This window comes from Macaca nemestrina, chromosome 2 (assembly GCF_043159975.1).
Source record: "Macaca nemestrina isolate mMacNem1 chromosome 2, mMacNem.hap1, whole genome shotgun sequence".
NCBI classification, from domain to species: Eukaryota; Metazoa; Chordata; class Mammalia; order Primates; family Cercopithecidae; genus Macaca; species Macaca nemestrina.
This window is the reverse complement of record NC_092126.1, coordinates 55244833-55265542: the sequence shown is the minus strand read 5'-3', so window position 1 is coordinate 55265542 and position 20710 is coordinate 55244833. Positions and strand designations below refer to the sequence as shown.

The following is a 20710-nucleotide window of genomic DNA, read 5'->3' as shown; positions in this document are numbered from 1 at the left end:
CTCAAGGTGGATTAAAGACTTAAATGTAACACCCAAAAGGACAAAAACCCTGGAAGACAACCTAGGCAATAACATTCTGGACATAAGAACTGGCAAAGATTTCATGACAAAGACATGCAACTGCAACAAAAACAAAAAATGACAAATGAGATCTAATTAAAGAGCTTCTGCACAGCAAAGGAAAACTATTGACAAATTAAACAGACAACCTATAGAAGGGGAGAAAATTTTTGCAAACTATGCATCTGACAAAGGTCTAATATCCAGCATCTATAGGGAACTTAAACAAATTTACAAGAAAAAAAATCAACCTGATTTAAAAATCGGCAAATGACGCGAACAGACACTTTTCAAAAGAAGGCATACATGTGGCCAACAATCATATGAAAGAAAGCTCAGCATCACTGATCATTAGAGAAATGCAAATCAAAACCACAATGAGATGCCATCTCACACCAATCAGAATGGCAATTATTAAAAAGTCAAAAAATAGGCCAGGCGCGATGGCTCACACCTGTAATCCCAGCACTTTGGAAGGCCGAGACAGGCGTATGACGAGGTCAGGAGAATGAGACCATCCTGGCTAACACGGTGAAACCCCGTCTCTACTGAAAATACAAAAAAAATTAGCCAGGTGTAGAGTCCCAGCTACTCAGGAGGCTGAGGCAGGAGAATGGCGTGAACCCAGGAGATGAAGCTTGCAGTGAGCCGAGATCTTGCCACTGCACTCCAGCCTGGGCGACTGAGCGATTCTCGTCTTAAAAAAAAAAAAAAAGTCAAAAAATAACAAATGCTGGTGAAGTTGCAGAGAAAAAGGAACAGTTATACAGTGCTGGTGGAGTGTAAAATAGTTCAACCATTGTGGAAGACAGTGTGGTAATTCCTCAAAGACCTAAAAATAGAAATACCTTCAACCCAGCGATCTAATTACCAGGTATATACCCAAAGGAATATAAATTATTCTGTTATAAAGACACATGAACACATATGTTCATTGAAGCACTATTCACAATAGCAAAGACATCGAAAATCAACCTAATTGTCCATCAATGGTGAATTGGATAAAGCAAATGTAGTACATATAGACCATGAAACCATGTCCTTTGCAAAAACATGGATGAGGCTGGAGGCGATTATCCTTAGCAAACTAATGCAAGAACAGAAAACCAAATACTGCATGTTTTCAGTTATAAGTGGGAGCTAAATGATGAGAACACATGGACACATACATGAGAACAACGGATACTGGGGCCTATTAGAGGGTGAAGTTTGAGAGGAGGGAGAGGATCCAGAAAAAATAACTAATGGACACTAGGCTTAATACCTGGGTGATGAAATAATCTGTACAACAAAACCATGACACAAGTTTACCTATTTAACAAGTCTGCACATGTACCCTTGAACTTTAAATAAAAGTTAAATAAAAAATTTAAAAAGGTAACAATGTGAATCTTTTAAAATGATTTTGTATTTCCAAGTAGACGAAGCATGGTAACAAAGCCTCCATTCTGCTGTCTTAGAAAAAATAAAAAAACACTGTCACAGCTATGTTCAAATTTTACCCTATTGATATCAACCAACACAATTATATAATTGAAAGATGAGAGGCAGAAAAATTGAAAATTTGAGACTTTTTTCATTTTTATAGTACACTTAATCATATAGTTGAAAATTCAAGATAAAATAATTTAGATTTTAAAATATTACAAATAGCTTAAATATTCAATTACAGATGTACCTCATTTTATTGCACTTCATTAGTTGCATTTTGCAGAGAGTGCATTTTTTGCAAATTGAAGGTCAGTGGCAATCCTGCATCAAGCAAGTCTATTGGCACAATTTTTTCAACAGCATGTTCTCACTTTGTTTCTGTGTCACTGTTTTTTTTGTAATTTTCACATTGTTTCAAATTTTTACATCATTATTATAACTGTTATGGTGATCTGTGATCTTTGATATTACTATTATAATTGTTTTGGGATGCTACAAACTGCACCCACATAAGAGAGTGAAATTAACGGATAAATGTTGTGTGTGTTCTGACTGCTGCACCACTTGGCCATTCCCCCATCTCTCTTTCTCTCCTCGGCATTCCTACTCCCTGAGACACAACAGTATTGTAATTAGGCCAAGCAATAATCCTACAATGGCCTGTCAGTGTTCAAGTGAAAGAAAGATGCACACATCTGTCTCTTTAAATAAAAAACTAGAAATGTTTAGTGAGGAAGGCGTGTTGAAAGCTGAGATCTGCCAAAAAGTTAGACCCTTGTATCAAACAATTAGTCAAGTTGTGAAAAGAAAATTAAAAGTTCTTGAAGGAAATTAAAAGTGCAACTTCAGGCTGGGTGTGGTGGCTCACGCTGTAATCCCAGGACTTTGAGAGGCCGAGGTGGGTGGATAATTTGAGGCCAGGAGTTTGAGACCAGCCTGGTCCAACAAGGTGAAAATCCATCTCTACTAAAAATACAAAAATTAGCCGGGTGTGGTGGCGGGTACCTGCAATCCCAGCTACTCGGGAAGCTTAGGCAGGAGAATCACTTGAACCCGGGAGCTGGAGGTTGCAGTGAGCCGAGATTGCATCATTGCACTCCAGCCTGGGCAACAGAGTGAGACTGTCACAAAAAAAAAAAAAAAAAAAAAGAAAGAAAGAAAGAAAAAAAAAGAAAAAGTGCAACTCCAGTAGCACACAAATAATAAGAGAGTAAAACAGTATTATTGATGATATGGAGAAAATTTGAGTTGTCTGGATAGAAGATTAAACCAGCCATGGCATTCCCAAAATCTAATCCAGAACAAGGCTGTAACTCTCTTGAATTCTATGAAGACTGTGAGTGGTAAGAAAACTGCAGAAGAAAGTGATGCTAGCAGAGGTTAGCTCATGAGGTTTTTGGGGAAAGAAGCCATCTTCAAAGCATAAGAGAGCAAGATGAAGCAGCAAGTGTTGATGAAGAAACTAGCAAATTTTCCAGAAGATCAAACTAAAATCATTTATGAAGGTGACTACACTAAAGATTAAAGATTATACTGTAGATTAAATAGACTGACAGACTCTCTCATTATGGGAAAATGCAGCTGGTAAGTTGAAGTTAAGGCTAGTGCTCACCGACTATTCTGCAAATCCTAGGACCCTTAGTAATTACGCTAAATCAACTCTGCTTATGCGCTGTAAATGGAACAACAAAATTTGGGTGACAGCACATCTTCTTACAGTATGGTTTAGTGAATGTTTTAAACCCTCTATTGAGACCTGCTACTCAGAAAAAAAGATTCCTTTCAAAAGACTACTGCTCAATAGCAAAGCATCTAATCTCCCAAAAGCTCTGATAGAGATGCACAAGGAGATTAATGCTGTTTTCATGCCTGCTAACGCAACATCCATTCTGCAGCCCATGGATCAAGAAGCAATTTAAACTTTCAGTTCTTATTATTTAAAATATGCAATCTGTGAAGCTACCACTGCCATACATAGTGATTCCTCTGATGGATCTGGGCAAATTTAATTAAAAACCTTCTGGAAAGAATTCACCATTCTAACCGCCATTTAGAACATTTGTGGTTCATGGAAGGAGAGCAAAACATCAACATTAACAGGAATTTGGAAGAAATTGATTTCAACCCCTATGGATAACTTTGAAGGGTTCGAGCCTTTAATGGAGGAAGTAACTGCAGGTGTGGTGAAAATATTAATAGAAAGAGAACTACAACTTAAAGTGGAGCCTGAAAATGTGACTGAATTGCGGCATTCTCATGGTAGAACTAACTAGTAAGGAGTTGTTTCTTATGGATGAGCAAAAAAAGTGCTTTCTTGAGATGTAATCTACTCTTGGTGAAAATGCTGTGAACACTGTTGAAATGACAATATAGGATTTAGAATATTCCATAAACTTAGTTGATAAAGCAGCATCAGTATTTAAGAGGACTGACTTAAATTTTGAAAGAAGTTCTGCTGTAGGTAAAATGCTATCAAACAGCCTCACATGCTACAGAGAAATATTTCATGAAAGGAAGAGTCAATCTATGTGGCAAACTTTATTGTCTGATTTTAAGAAGTTGCCGGCCGGGTGCGGTGACTCACGCCTCTAATCCCAGCACTTTGGGAGGCCAAGGCAGGCGGATCACAAGGTCAGGAGATCAAGATCACCCTGGCTAACACATTGAAACCCTGTCTCTACTAAAAACACAAAAAATTAGCCAGGCATGGTGGCAGGTGCCTGTAGTCCCAGCTACTGGGGAGGCTGAGGCAGGAGAATGGTGTGAACCCGGGAGGCAGAGCTTGCAGTGAGCCGAGATGGCGCCACTGCCCTCCAGCCTGGGCAACAGAGCCAGACTCTATCTCAAAAAAAAAAAAAAAAAGAAGTTGCCTCAGCAACCTCAACTTGCAGTAACCACCACCCTGATTAGTCATCAGCCATCGACATGGAACAAAAACTTTCACCAGCAGAAGATGATGATGACTTGCTGAAGGCTTAGATGATTGCTAGTTTTTTTTTTTTTTTTTTTTTTTAGCAATAATGTATTTTTAAATCAAGCTATATACATTGTGTTTTAGACACAACGCTATTGCACACTTGATAGGCTACAGTATACTATAAACATACTTTAATGTACACTGGGAAACCAAAATATTCATGTGACTCATTTTATTGCAGTGGTCCAGAGCCAAACCCACAACATCTCTGAGATATGCCTGTGTTTGGTTGCCTATAAAATCAATTAAGAAAGTACAAAAGTCTTCCTGTAAACAAGTAGCAACAAGTTAGAGGATGAAATAGAAGGTAATATTCCCTTTGCAACAGCATAAAGCAAATTAAATGCATAAAAATAAAGTGAATAGAAAAATATAAGATTTACATATAAAAATCTATCTTGTCAGTTATATTTATCCTAATAATTTCAATATACAAGGCATGATTAAATATATTGTAGTCTACGACTATGTGCCTTAAAATGAATTCATGAAAATTTCCCTGATTGATTTCATGTGTTCCCATTCAGGATTTATTCATTCACTCCTTTATCCATCCATCCATTCATTTATTCATACATTCACCTACACAACAAATGTATATGAGACCTACACTCTTCTGGGCACCAACATCCGTAACCCAAGTATAAATAATGGGAATATTTTTCTTCAGTGTAACACGTTTCTTTCCCACACATGCAAAATTGCTCACAAAAAACAAGTACCTCTATTTGAAATGAGAAATTGTTTTGTTCAGGTGCACAAACATAATTAACAGCATTGGTATATAGAATAAAAACCATCAAAGATTATCAAAATCTATCTAGATTCAAATAGATATTCTGAGCCTGGTAGAGAAAATATAAGTGCAGAAAAAAGTTCTGTTTAACTTGATAGGAAACCAACTCAGAAAAGAAGGAAAAGATTCTGACTATATGTGCCAGAGAATTCAAAGTTTTCATGACAGTATTCCTTTTCTTGGGTAGCCCCCACACCCAACCCCAACTAGTTGACATAATTCTGGATGTCCAGTCCACCAGCCCACTCTTATATTTGCCAAAATATTTTCCTTTGGACCTAGAGATGAAAAAATTGTAAACTAGTATCTATACAAAAATGAGTTTTTAAGCCCAGATATCATTAAGACATGGAAAGTTCATGACTTCGGAACAAATACTCCAATTACATTATGGTAATTGGCCTCATTAGAATATCATTTTCTCTAAGCAAGGATAAATCTCTCCTGCCTGTTAACTTCCTGTAATGAAATGTTATTTCTCACATTCTAATATGGCTTCTGTTCACCAGGGAACAGACGAGAGATTATGAAATATTTGCCAAATCTTTTGTTCTGACCCTAAAGTATTACACTAGCCAGAGTAATTAAGACTGTCAAAAAAAAAAAAAATCCAAATTCTTAGGGACTTACAATAAAGATTTATTCCTCTCTTAGGTCACAATCATGGTTCAATGTGAATCAGTCAGTCTTCTTATTTGGCTATTACATAACATGATTATATATTAAATTATGTGTAACTGCAAATAACATGTAATATATGCAATTAATATAAATATGTAGTATTGTAAAATATATTATATATAATGTATTATTGACTATCTTTAATTTTGTATATTATATAATGACATTATATTATACTGTATTAAACTACATTTTGCTATATTATATTATATTGGCCTTAATATATCACCTGGAACACACAAAATCCCTGTGGCAGGGGGGAGAAAAATGTCGGAACCACACTGGTTCTTAATTTTCTTCATCTGAAAGAAAACATGTCACTTCTTCCTATAGTCCATTTACTGGAAAACTAGTCACATGGACTCACCCTACTAAAAGCAGGTAGGAAATAGAAAGGAGATCATGGGCATGTGGTAGATACTAGCAGTTTCTCTTACAGATATGTTCTTGGTTTAAAGATTTAAAACTAAGAATGGAGTGCCTTTCCAGTTTTTCATGTGTCAGAAAATTTGTCCTCCAAAGTCACTGCTGACTTATATGAGGTAAATGGCAATATCTTCCTCTCTTGAGCAAGTTTGTGCCTTAAAAAATCAATATCTTTCTCTCCACACCATAAAATTTCCCAGCTATGGCTTCACCAAAGCCAGTGGGATATAATTAGCTGACACATTATAGCAATGTATAGTCTAATTATACAGTAGCTTGTAGCAATTTAGGGGAAGGATTTAGCTGTCACATGAGCAAGCAATTGTGCATGTTTTAGACAAGCATCTTCGTATCCTTTTATAAATAAATAAATACTAAACCAAGGCTTGAAAAATTAATTGATGATTTAGTAAGGGTTATAGAACCAATTCATAGAGGTCTTCTGACTCGAAATCCCAGACTTTTACCACTAACATAGCTTAGAAGGTAAACAGTTTCTCTAGGCCTTCAATATTGCCCTCAAAATTTCCCTTAGAAATTCAGTGCCAGAGTGAAAGAGGCCTCACACTAGGCACATCCCCTCTTGCCCTATCCTGCCGTACCTCATGGTCAGGACTAGCTTTCCCCACTGATCATTCATCAGCATCCTCTGTCCCATGTGCCCCTTCCAAAGAGCACTGATGTCAACAAGGTGCAACAAACACAAACACATGATGGAAGACATGGCATAGTCTACTTAAAGAGAAACTCACTTTAACTGGAGGAATAATGACTTGAAATTCATATGCAGTGGAATTGTGGGCAATATGACAATGCAGTAATCTGAGCAACCTATAAATCTCATTAGATAGGACACTATCTCTGCTGACTCTTCAGGAATTATCACATCCCCATTAGGTCATTGTACTGACTGACTAATCTGACTTTGACATTACAGTAATTCATCTTAAATCATATAATAAACATTATTATATATATACAAACATACATATATATGTTTTAACTAAACATTTAAAATACACTTCTTAAGCAAAAAATGAGAGTTATGAAATATTTAAACACCTGAACACAAAATGATTACAAAGACACTATCAAATATTTAGATTTTATTTCATGGCAAACTCAAAGAAATTATCCCTGCATATTTAGAAATTTTTCCAGCATAATTAAAAAACCTAGATGAAGTCATAAAAAATAATTGTTCTCATGTTATATTATGCTTTTATAATAACAGAAATAGCATGATGAAAAAGTTTATCAGACTGCTATTAATGTCAGGTATTAACACAAGGCATAACATTTTTAAAAAGTCCTACCATTATATAATATCTTATGTAATAGTGTATTTCTAATATTATTAAGAATTTCTAATTCTTATTCATTTCAGATTATTTTCTAATTCTTATTTTTTCTAATATTAATGCATGTTTCCATATTTATCATTGCCATTATTTTATTTCAGTGTAATTTGCATATTAAATTGATACCTTTTTTTTTTAGTCTGATGTGCTGTAAAAGTTGCAGATGTTTATTAAAGAAGCTACTGCAGTTTGCATTGCCAACATTAGGTGGCAATAGTTGTCTCTCTGTAATTCATAGAAGTTGTTTAACATGTTATTTACGTACCATTGAAATGATGTGTGCTTCAGTTCATTTCAAAGATTTTTTGTAGTAAAACAAAGATGTTAAATAGCTGATTCAAAATAAAATCAAGTGGATTAAGGTTTTTAGAAGACCCAAATCACTGAAAACATTATGTTATGTTTGATTTTCTCCTTTCATATAACTCAAAATAAAAATAGTTACAGTCATGCATTAGTTAATGACTGGGATAGGTTCTGAGAAATGTATCTTTAGACAATTTTGTCGTTGTGTGAACATCATACAGTAGGCTTACACAAACCTAGGTAGTGTAGCCTCCTACACACCTAGTCATCATGGTATAGCCTGTTGCTCCTAGGGAACAAACCTGTACCACATTATTGTACTGAATAATGTAGCCAATCATAACTTAATAGTATTTGTGTATCTTAACATATCTAAACATAGAAAAGGTATAGTAAAAATACAGTATTACAATATTTGGACCCGTCATACATGTGGTACATTATTGACCAAAACTTCATTATGCAGCATGTGACTATAAAACTTGCATGTGCACAAATAATTAAGATTGGATTTATTTCCAGATTTTCTGCTTTCATAATTTTGGATGTTTTAAAGCTAAATCATCTCAATGTCTCACTCTCTATCAATCTCACTCTTATTTATTTATTTATTTGTATATTTAGTGAGTACCCCTCTTTGTTCATGTCCAGAGTACATGCTCCGGCATGTGGATAACCTTGTTCGAACCCAAAGACACGCATTATGTAAGAACAATCCAAGTTATAATTCAATGTTTACTAGTTTTCAATTCTGTGATGGTTAATGCTAATTTTTCAATAAATGAAACCAAAGCATGAGTACACGCACGCACACACACGGGGTTTCTTACTCGCTTTATTATAGTAACAGCAAATAAAAATGTCATAGTATTCTATTATAGTTAGAAAAAATTTTTATTTAAATTTATTGTGGCTATATCAGAAATCCAAGCAAATTGATTATATTCAATAAAGAACAGTATTCCTAATATTACTAATTAGTAGTATTAATAATACAGGTATACTTGTCATTTGATACAAGAAAATTTTATAGCTCAGACACTAGCAGAAACTTGAACCCTTATTCTGGAAGGTAGAGCTCGTGTATATCTATTCCACATTATATCTCTTGAGGTTAGAACAGTGCCTGGCAAATACTATGCCCTCAATAAACGTTTGTGGATAAGCTGCATGGACATTTCTGGATCTCCTACTTTGAATAACAGTGTAGTACTTAGGGAATAGACTTCAACTCAAATGGAACTAGATTTGAAACCCTAGCTTTGAGACTTACTAGCTATGGATATTGAGCAAGAAATTGGCATTTATTAACTTTTTAGAATGTATTCATTATTGATATTAATTGAGCTTCAATCTTTTTATATAGCAAAGAATGGAGGAAATAATCTGTGTAGAGCACCTCATATAATGGGCACTAAAACTGGTGAATCTTATTATGGCTCACCCACAGTTATAATTTGTTAATCTGCATCCTGATGAAATAATTTATGCAGGCAACTGGTATAATTTGGATATTTGTCCCTGTCCAGATCTCATGTTGAAATGCGATCCCTGGTGTTGGAGGTGGGGCCTGGTGGGAGGTGTTTGGGTCATGGGGGTGGATCCCTCATGGCTTGGTGCTGTCCTTGCAATGGTGAGTGAGTTTTCGTGAGATCTGGTTAAGTGCATGGCACTTCCTGCCCCCAGTCTCTGTCTTGCTCCCTCTCTCTCCATGTGAGACACTTGCCACCACCCCAAGTAAATGCTGGTGCTATGCTACTTGTATACCCTGCAGAATCATGAACCAATTAAACCTCTTTTCTTGTAAATTACCCAGTCTCAGGTGTTTCTTTACAACAATGCAAGAATGACCTAATACAACAACATATGTTATCCTCCTAAAAAAAAAAAAAGCATAATTCTAGAATCCATAAGCCTTATTTTCTCTCCCATGTATATTCATGGCACCCCTCAATTATGATTTTGCAAATCCAGTTTTAAAACCGTGTTTTACCACCATTGAAAGACCACATTTTTGTAAGAAAACTTGGGGGCGACAACAGCTGGGCATACCATAATTTAGATTGATATTTTGCTTCAGTGCAGTCACAGTTCAAGTCAAATCCATTCCTCTTTGCCTCTCTCCCTGTTAATAACCAGTAAATAGTCAGTGTGGCAGGCAGGATTTGAAGATGGCCCCTGAATTTCACACTCTCCTTGTACAACCCTGTATAATCCACACCCACCCTTTGAGTGTGGGTGGCATCTATGAATATACAGGGTAGCCAGTCCTTTGTTTAGATTAAGTTACATAAAACTTGGCTGTAACAGACCAGAGAGAGAGATTCCAGGCAGTAGCAGATGCTCCCCTGATGGCCTGGAAGAATCAAACCACCATCTTGTGCAGAAAGCCTCACGGCTGGTAACGGTCGGCCTTTGGGAGCTGAGGGCCTCAGTCCTACAACCGTAAGCAAATGAATTCTGCCAACAACCAGTGAGCTTGGAAGACAGTTTCCCTGGATCTCAGATGAGATTGCAGGCCCAACACAAACCTTGATTTTAACCTGGTGAAACCCTGAGCAAAAGCTCCAGTTATCCCATACCTTGGTTCCTGTAGCAAGAAAACTGTGAGATAATAAATTTGCGTTGTTTTCAGCCACTGTGTTTATGGAAATTTGTGAGGCGGCAATAGTAAACTACTAGAGAGGTATTTAAGAAACATGTAGTTTATTAAAACATTTATCTAGATATTCAAGTAATAATAGGAAATATCTGAGCTTATCAGCATGACTCACCTGAAGCAAAGTAAATGTCATTACCATGTGCAAAAAATAAGTTTTAACTAACGCTAAATGGTAAAACAACAACAACAAAAACCCTGGAATAAAATTTGATCCATAGATTGCTAGCTCTGTTTAACAGTCAAGAAAAGTCAAAGTACGTTCTCCACCAAGAAGAGGGTTGTCATGTGGCTAAAAATCACCCAACTCCCTGGGCTCAGAAGAAATACTTTATAAACTGAACATTCTGTTACAATTTGGCTTCAAATGTAAATCAGACCTTTGGGGAGAAATTATGGTCATCAGTGAAGTCTGGTATTTTTGTCTGTTTGATAATTAATCATATTTGTCCTTGTAAAATAATAAATTAGAATTATCTGGAAGCCAAGCTTTCTCTCAACTGGTATTACCGAAGGATTTCATTCACTTGTTGTTTCAAATGGAATAACAATATGATTTCATAAACCAAGTGCATATTTAATTTTCTTGCTTACAGGATGCACTTCCTAATACTCATGAAATATTTGGCAAACTGTGAAATGTAATGTTTCTGTGCAGGTGCACACCAGAGGGTATATAGCCTGAGGAACAAACATTTATGTAAGACAACAATATTGATCTTATTCTGATATTTCGGTCTGGTTCTGTCATCTTCAAAATATGCCTGACCAAAGAAGTTTTGAAAGTGAATCTGTAAGAATTATCAAATAATAGTGTCCTATAATGTATTAAAATTTTCTGTCCACTTTAGTGACCATTTTTGAGATTTCAAGTACATGCATGTTTTTGAAATCTAGGAACTGGAAAATTATCAGCAAGTTTGAAATAACGATTAGACTTAACGTTCATTAAGATTTTTCCATGTGTCAGGTACTGTGTAACGCATTTTATATGGATTAGCTTATTTAATTTTTAAATCAATTTTATTATTTTCGCCATTAAATAGAAGACAAAACTGAGGCAGTGACAGGCCAAGTAACTTGACCAACTTCATAAAGCTAAAAAATTGTGGGCCAGGAGTTAGACCTAAGCAAACATAGTCAAGCTGTTTAATACAGTATACATGTTAGATATTGCATTGCCTAAATGTATGGCAAATAATGCATAATCATTAACTAAAGAAGCTTTCTGCTAGTTAGTGAGAGAATTTGTCTATTTTCTATTAACTTAGTTTCTAAAATTGAAATAACAATTAAGTGAGGTTTAAAATGGCCAGTTTTACTCCTTTCCAGATCTCCAAATTCACTAGCATCTTCCCTCAAGCAAATATCGTTTTTTTGCATATTCCTGTAAGAGTAGTCTATTCACATATAAATAAGTATAATATGTATATTTTTTACACAAATAAGACATTTAGACACTGCTCCGTATCTTCAGTTTTTTTCACTTAACAATGTACCTGGGAAATGATTCCATATGAACATGATAGATCTAGGTTTATGTTTTTACTTAGAAACTTATCAGCTTACCACTATGAAATATAGCAGAGTTCTCAAAAATAGTAGAACCTTCTTTTTCAAGCCTGCAAAAGGAAGCATAAGAGAGGAGAAAAAGCATTTGTCTCTCACCCATAGACTGACCTAAAATTTTCATTTTACAGACAGAGAAAATAATGCTCGCTAAGTCATGAGACCACATTTAAGGATGCTATTTCTCAAATTACTAAAATTTTTTCTAAGGGTTACTATTATACTTTTAGTTTCAAAGAGGACTTTCATTTGTTTTACAAACACTTTCCATTTTCACTCCCCCCCCCTTATGTGTTTAAAAAAGAAAATTCCAATTAGTCAACAGAAGACTAAATCATGGAATCTCCTTATCCATTCTGTAACAAATCAAGAAATGCAATGCTATGTTTAGCAAACATTCTGAGAATCTTAAAACCACATTATATTATTTTTTATTCAATAATTGTGGGTATATGTTTGTGTGCTTGTCATTCTTCATTCAATAATTTGAATAGCCAAAGCCCTTGAAGGTCAAATTTGGATTTTTCTTGGTTTTACTGGCTCTTTCTCATTGTGGCCTTATGCCTTCTATGCTTCGTAATTTTAGATTGTGAATTTACTTAAATGACTAGCTTCATCAGTGGGAATTCAATGAGGTCTCTGATGATTGGGCATCTCTTTAGAGAGTATTTGCTTTTGTTTCTACCAGGTGTTCTGTGTTACTATCAGTCTAGAAGCACATAAAGTTAATTGTCTGGTTTGGGGTTTATTAGACATTACAATAAGTGAAAGATGAATCCCAACCCCCAAGATTACTTTTAACCCAGAGGCTACACCAAGAGTGATTGATTTTCTTATTGTTCCTCTTTGCTGGGGAGCAGATTTTACAAGTCTATTATTCTTTGAGAATGTGGCCTTTTATGACTTTCAGATGTATATGGATCCTCTGTTCAAAATCTCTGTTTTTGAGTGTACTAAGACCTAATTTCCTGTCCTATGTGGAGCTGCAAAATGCCAAGGCGTTGGGACATAGAGATTTGAAGATATACTCATCAGACATGATGTCAGGTGGTATGATAGCCTACTTTGTTTCTCATTCCGTGGGGATGTCCTTCTACATCTTATGAATTAAGCTTTACATTTAAAAATAAGGTTATCATATTTTACCCAACATACGTAAAAACTTTTAGAGTGGGAGATTTTTCAAAAAGTTAGTTATATAACTTTACTAAAAACAGAAGATCCAGAAAGTCTTTAGGTTGCTTTTTTTCATGAATCTGCTAACGTCTGGCCATCAGATGAACTTCTTAGAATAGCACTCTAATGCCCCCCTTTCCAATATTATATTGCAAACTATAATAAATATTGTGCACTAGACAACAATGGAGGGATAGGGAAAATGAGAGAGTTCGGGGGATTGAATGAGTCTTATATATGGTATGGAAGAAGGGTTTGGATTTGGCCTTCAGACCTTGGATAAGCCAGTTAGCTTTTGAGTAGGAATAATAGAACTTAATCTACAGGCTTAAGAATGAAATGGAATAATTTATGAAAAGCTATCTGAATACCAGCTACTCACTTACATCAATTGAATTGAGTAGTTATAAGATAGAGGATTTGACGACTGATCAAGGAAAAAAAACCATGACCACTAGGTGGCAGTAGTATATAAGGACCTTTATTGAGTTGTATTAATACTTTGACAGGTTGTAAGGGAGGGGAAGTGTTTGGTGGCAGCAGATTTGCCAGAAACAACTGGATGGGGCCACTACCCAGCGAGGTGGAGGTCAAGGGGACAAGAGAACCCTCAACTAGAGGGGAATCAGAGAGGAGGCTTACATGTCAGGGTGATGTCATTCAGCAGCAAGGAGGAGAATCTCTGGATCAGAGAGTTGCAAGACGGAGCAGGGATTTGGCATCTTTTGTAACTCCAGGGTTTATTTCATCTTTGACTGGTAGATATTTGGTGGAGTGTCATGGGGTATACAAAGTAGGCTGTTTAAATTGCTAAAAAATATACTTACCTCGGCAATCGCTTTAAAGCAATCAAATGTGTAAACATTTGAGTTTGATGCTGGCAGTGGCAGAATGTGAGCGAATTGTCCTAGCCTACTGTGAAGAAGTAAACATTGGTCCCAATATATAGGTGCCATCTTTAGCCAATTGGTATAGCACATACCTGTATGTACGGACATACACAGACATCCAGGATGCAAACTGCCATCCTAATATCCTGCACTGGTTATTTTTCATTTGTTGCCCAGATCCATTCTCCGTATTCTCTGTCTTCCTTTGTCCCCCAGGAAGATGACCACTATCCACAGTACACTCCAGGCTTCCTTGCCCTCTGGCTTCTGTGTGCAACTAGCTGGAGATCAGGGGTGAGAGGACAGAAAGGTTGGGATATTGATTTTTTCTGCTCCTTACTGCCTCACTGTTCCTGGCAGTAGCTGCATTCTGTTCAGAGAGGTTGTCTCTGCAGCACCTCCATGAGGTGCTTCATTCCTTTTTCCTTCTGGACTAGTGGTGCTTCTGGCATTCTGCTCTTGCTAATCCCTCAGTGCCTCACTCTCTTATGTTGATTCCTTTAAATCTGCGCATGACTAAACTCTGCTCTCTTATATCTTTGAGTGAGTGAGCCATCTCACAGCTAGAACTCCTTATTAAATCACACTAAACAGCATCTCTGTTGATGGAGGGGAAGTTTCTCTTTAAGTATTGCAAGCTATTTATTTAAGCTTTAAGGTATTTTTAGGTACATAATACATTCACATGGCTCCAAAAACGAATAGTTATAAAAGTTAAAATAAAAAAAATGCTCCTTTCCTTCCAACCTTGTCCCTCATCTAGCCAGAACCTCTTTTTCTACATAGAAATCTCTATTCTTAGATTCTACAGATCTTTTCAGAGTAATGCATATTCAAGAGGATATAAATACAGATTTTTATTTTCTCTTATTTTTCACAAAAGGTGTATTATACATACTGTTCTAACTCTTGGGTTTTTTTTTCACTGTATAGTTTCTAGGATTATTATTATTTTTTACAGCCATGTAACACTCCACTGTAAAAATAAATCTTAGTTTACTTAGCCACTCCTATTGATGGATTTTACAATTATTCTAACCCGTTAGCTATTATGCAAAAATATTACAAAGAATAAAATTGAGCCTATATCATTTTGTATATATACAAGTATTTCTGGAGAGTATATTTCCAAAAGTAGAATTACTGGGTCGAAGGCTATATGCATTTACAGTTTTGATAAATGTTGCCAAATTTTTCTTCAGAGGTCATACTGATTCACGCTTCCCTCAGCAATGAAGAGCTCTTTCTTCCCCATAGCCTCACCAAAGCAGTATGTTGTTAAACTACTTTCTCCTATAAATCTCTCTGGCACCATCTTAAACTCCAAAGAGTGGGGCAGAAGGTTTACACAAAATTGTAGATAACAAAAAGAAAGTACTCCAGGTGAAAAAATAACATTAATTTTAATTTAATATGCTCAATTTAAATACTAGATACAGAAGAGGAGCTATAAATCACTCTTTTAAATGATTCTCACTATATTGTCTCATTTACTTTCTGCTTAATATTACATTTATTTCCCCCAAATGCCTCATTTATTTATGCTTCAAAGAGCAGCAATGAAAGAGGCGATGAGGGCGAATTGTGGGTTTTTTTTAAAGTACCTTTTCCTTTTCTGATGAGTGCTTCAAGCTCAAAGAGACATAAACAAATTTATTAGTCCTTAGGGGGAAACATGTAGCAGTTCCTCTCCTTTCCCATTTCCCCAAGGAGTTAGTCATAAAAGATTCCTTTCTCTAGCTTGGAGCTGAAATATCTGTCTGGTGGTGTTGCTGGTCCCATGAGAGCAAGACATGAATAGAAGAAAAACAGTTCCTTCCCTCTTCATGTACTCACTGGTTACCCTTCTGTATGTGGTTCTGTTAGTGAAATGTTAAATTTATCTATACTCTGATCTCTATATTGGCCACCATTAATACAGCAAACTATTAAAATGTATTTGTAAATATTAGAAGGCAGAAGTACGCTGGTAGATTTTTAGAACCTATTCTTCAGGGAAACGGGCCCTCATTTTAGTGTTTGTCAACTTCTATGATGTAAATATTCCCTATATGGCCAGTTTTAAGTTACTAAAGTGATGTCACTGAATTCAGAGTTGGGAAGAGAGGTACAGTAGACACCGTTATATAGGTTTCTATCACATAATATTTTCACCATACAGATACAATAGATGTACATCACCTCAACAGCACAGAAAACAGTAAATCGTAGTAAAAAATGAGGAAGTGAGCTGTTCTAAGCATTTACTATCATGTGCTTCTAATATAATTTATTTAATTCCATATTTATAGTATTTATTTTTAAAATAATGGCTACGTTTCATTACTGACTTACAAAATTCTTGATAATTTCTCAGTTGGTTCCTGCAAGTAGGTATAAGCTGGCTCCACCAGCACATTGCTGAAAGGAAAATATTTTAGTCACACAGAGAAGCAAACCCCTGAAAAAGGATTAGTTTATTTGTAAACTTCCAAATAAACATAATCTCAATAATAACAATGGGAAAGATTGCTAGTTCCCTCCCCAAATCCAATTTTCCCATATGTCTTTCTTTTCTGTAATTTTCCCACATAACACCGATGTATAATTTTCCCTTGTTTTTTAACAACAGAAATTTGATTTCATTATGTTTAGCAATGCATTCAGCTAAAATACAATATTTCCATCTGACTTAAAGAAAAGGGAAGGCATGTGACTGAGTTTAGGTTAGTGATACTTGGGCAAAAGTTGTTGGGTAGGGCTCTAGAAACGTGTGTGTGTGTGTGTGTGTGTGTGTGTGTGTGTGTGTGTGTCCAGCTGGCATTCATCCCTTTGCAGAAACCACCCTTTCTTTTCTCTTCCTTCTTTGCACCTGTATATGATAAATAGACTCCAGGCAGCCATCTTGTGAGCATGAGGTGGTTCTGAGGATGTAAACTTCTAAGCAGATGGCAAAGAAGAAAACAGAAGTGTTCTGAGAGTTTGATAATATAATGTAGTCAAAGTAGTCAAGATACTACCACACTTGAACAGCCTACTTCTGGACTCCATGGTACATGAACAAAAAATGCATTTTTAAGCCACTTATTTTTAGATCTTTCTAACTCACAACCAAATACTATTTCTTTTCTTTTTTTTTTTCTTTTTATTTTGAGATGGAGTCTCGCTCTGTTGCTCAGGCTGGAGTGCAGTGGCGTGATCTCGGCTCACTGCAATCTCCACCTCTGGGTTCAAGCAATTCTGTGCCTCAGTCACCCAAGTAGCTGGGATTACAGGCACCCATCACCACACCCAGCTAAATTTTTGTATTTTTGGTATAGACAGGGTTTCTCCATGTTGGCCAGTCTTGTCTCAAACTCTTGAACTCAAGGGCCTCAGTCTCCCAAAATGCTGTGATTATAGACGTGAGCCAACGTGCCTGACCCCTAATACCATTTCTAAATGATGAAACAGTTAACATTTATTGAGCATCTACCATGTGTCAGACACCATCCTAAGTAATTTTCAAGTGTTACTCCTAGAAAGATAACAACATTCCATCCAAATTAGACATCCTTAGTTTGTGATATTCTTATAGACTCATTTGTCCCATGAAGGATTAATTAACTTTATTCTTTATTAATTTTTTAAGACTGGGTCTTGCTCTGTTGCCCAGTCTGGGGCACAGTGGGGCGGTCACAGCTCACTTCAACCTTGCCCTCCCAGGCTCAAGCGATCCTCTCAACCCAGCCTCTGGAGTAGCTGGGGCTACAGTGCACACCACCACACCCAGCTAATTTTTTTGTATTTTTTGTAGAGACAGGATATCACCATGTTGCCCAGCTTGGTCTTGAACCCCTGGGCTCAAGCAATCCACGCACCTCAGCCTCCCAAAGTGCTAGAATTAGAAGCGTGAGCCACTGCACCCAGCCTGATTAACTTTAAATGTATAAATGTTCACACCTTCCCTTCGGCAGAAAATAGGTATTCTAAGAGTTAGATTTATCCTTTTATGCTACAAGGAGTACTTACTCAATCTCTGCTCAAAAAAGTATTAACAATTCTATTACATTTGACTTTTATGTGCTAGTCAAGTATTCAGTTCACTATTTGCAACAACATATATCAACTCACAATAACAGGCAGTTAAATATGATTGACTATAGGAAGCACTGTTCTGATGTTCTGCAGCTTTCCTATAAATAATTAATTGTGGTAACTCTGCTCCATTTCTCCCTGCACTTCTAAAAATTTCTTTAAAATTATATTGTTAAACTTCTTAAAATACTCAGACATGGAATTCCTACTGGAATTGCAGACATAAGGAACTCACATTTCTAGTTCCTTCCAATAAATCTGTGACAGCACTTCAAAATATAACAGCTCATTGAAATTGGCTTCCAGGAAGAAAAGTTGATAATCAGCTAGAAGAATGAAGCCTTTGGCATGCTTGTCAATCATATCTAATGTTGTATCGTGTGAAAGAAGGTAATCAATTCTGAATGGTATCTCTTAAGAAGAAAACCAGCTTTTATTATAATCAGGCTTTTTCTTAAATTTAACTTTTGAAAAAAATCTCAATTCCTCTTTTCTGAAATACCGAGAAGGCCCCTTTTGAATTAATTTGCCTTGTCTAACAGTTCATGCTATGGTTCATCTTTTTTGAATTCTAAAATTAAAATTGAGGGTTTTTCTTGGTTTTTGTTTGGTTTAGTTTTTCTAGTCCACAAAATGGAGCCATTAATAATTATTGTCACCTAACAACCTTCACCAAATCAGTCTTGATGTCGTCACCTTCACTCAGGACTGCCTTTTTATTATTATTATTATTATTATTATTATTATTATTATTATTTGAGACTGAGTCTAGCTCTGTCACCCAGGTTGGAGTGCATGGCGTGATCTTGGCTCACTGCAACCTCTGCGTCGAGGGTTAAAGCGATTCTCCTGCCTTGGCCTCCCGAGTAGCTGGGATTACAGGCGCCTTCCACCACGCCCGGCTAATTTTTTTGTATTTTTAGTAGAGACGGGGTTTCACTGTGTTTGCCAGGCTGGTACTTTTCTATTTTATGGCAGTAACAAAAGTATCCTGAGCAAAGTTGGAATTCCAGAGGAACCTGTAGACATATATTCTAAAATATATATCCCTTTTTTTCACTCTACCATGACATGTTTTTAAATAAAATCTTTTCTTCAGTTAGTTATTCATTGTGTACAATAAGGGGAAAATAATTCTATGATTTAATTATGGATTTTCTCCTTTGCATTTCTTCCTCATTAAACTGTGGGAATTCTTGTTTGGTTTGTTTTCTGAAAAAATATTTTAAAATATAAATTATAAATATTATATATAATTATAAAAATTATATAAAAATATATAGTATATATTTAATATATAAATATACAAATATATGTTTAATGTATATAAATATAATATTTATATATATGTATAAATATATATATATTTTTTGTAGGGACAGGGTCTCACTATATTGAGCAGTCTGGTCTCAAACTTCCAGCCTCAAGCTATCCTCCCACCTCGGCCTCCCAAAATGTTGGGATTACAGGTTTAAGCTACTATGCCTAGCCTGAACTGCAAGAATTCTAAAGCAGTACATTAAAAAATCATGTATACACAAGGATTTAAGTAACGGGCTTTGTCGTTGTTGATCAAAATTTGTTTGAAAATTCCAGATTTGTATGAATTAACTACTTTGTAAAAGTGAGAGCTGTTGCTTTTCTGATGCCTGTTCACAGGCAGGAAACAGTCTGAAGGGTGGGAGAAAGCTCTGTGGGGTTCAGGGTTGTGTCATCTTGTTTTCCTGTGCCTTTACACAACGTCTTATCCTGAGCATGAGACAGAGAATAACTAATTGGTCATGTTGCCGAGTCCTTACTCTACACCAGGCACTGTGTTAGGTGTGTGATGTGTACTTTCACTTCAACTTCACAGTAAACCTAAGAGTTTAGCATGGTCGTTATCCTTATTTCTCAGATGAGGAAATAGAAACTTGATCACAGCTATGGTCACAGCCCTAAATGGTAGAGCCTGAACTCAGTCAGCATTGTTTATCCCCAAGGTCTTTGAACTTAACCTTCAGTTCCCCATCATAAACACCAGTAGACATTCAAAGCATACTTGATGATTGCATAGTGGAGCTGAAGGCCTGTAATGAACACATCCCTTTAAAAGTCCTCTCCTTTAAAAATGAGTCCCTGCTCAGCCCACTGATTACAGTTTTACTTAGTTCACCTAGCCTTCCACTGCACTGGTTAAGACCTTCACCTGCTAACATGAATTACTTTAATCTGATGGTTTTCTACCTGCTAAAGATAAACACTTTGAGGTAATAATTTTAATCTTAAGGAAAGGAAGAAAGTGAGTGAGAAATGGAATAATTTTAGAGTAATGTCAACTTT

At 36.0% G+C, this 20710-nt stretch overlaps 1 long non-coding RNA gene across 2 annotated transcripts in view; it reads right to left on the bottom strand.

Annotated features, from left to right (window-relative positions):
- Positions 1 to 10885: 10885 nt before the first annotated feature.
- The window catches only part of LOC139361898 (uncharacterized), a 37298-nt gene continuing 27473 nt past the window's right edge, over positions 10886 to 20710 (bottom strand). Inside the window, exons 2-4 of one of the 2 annotated variants that reach the window (XR_011619811.1) lie at positions 16667 to 16732; positions 14425 to 14613; positions 10886 to 12319 (exon numbers count right to left, since the gene is read on the bottom strand). This is a non-coding gene — a long non-coding RNA (uncharacterized lncRNA). Of the gene's footprint in view, positions 12320 to 13573; positions 14614 to 16666; positions 16733 to 20710 lie in introns of those variants that run through there. The other variant, XR_011619810.1, reaches the window with a different exon arrangement.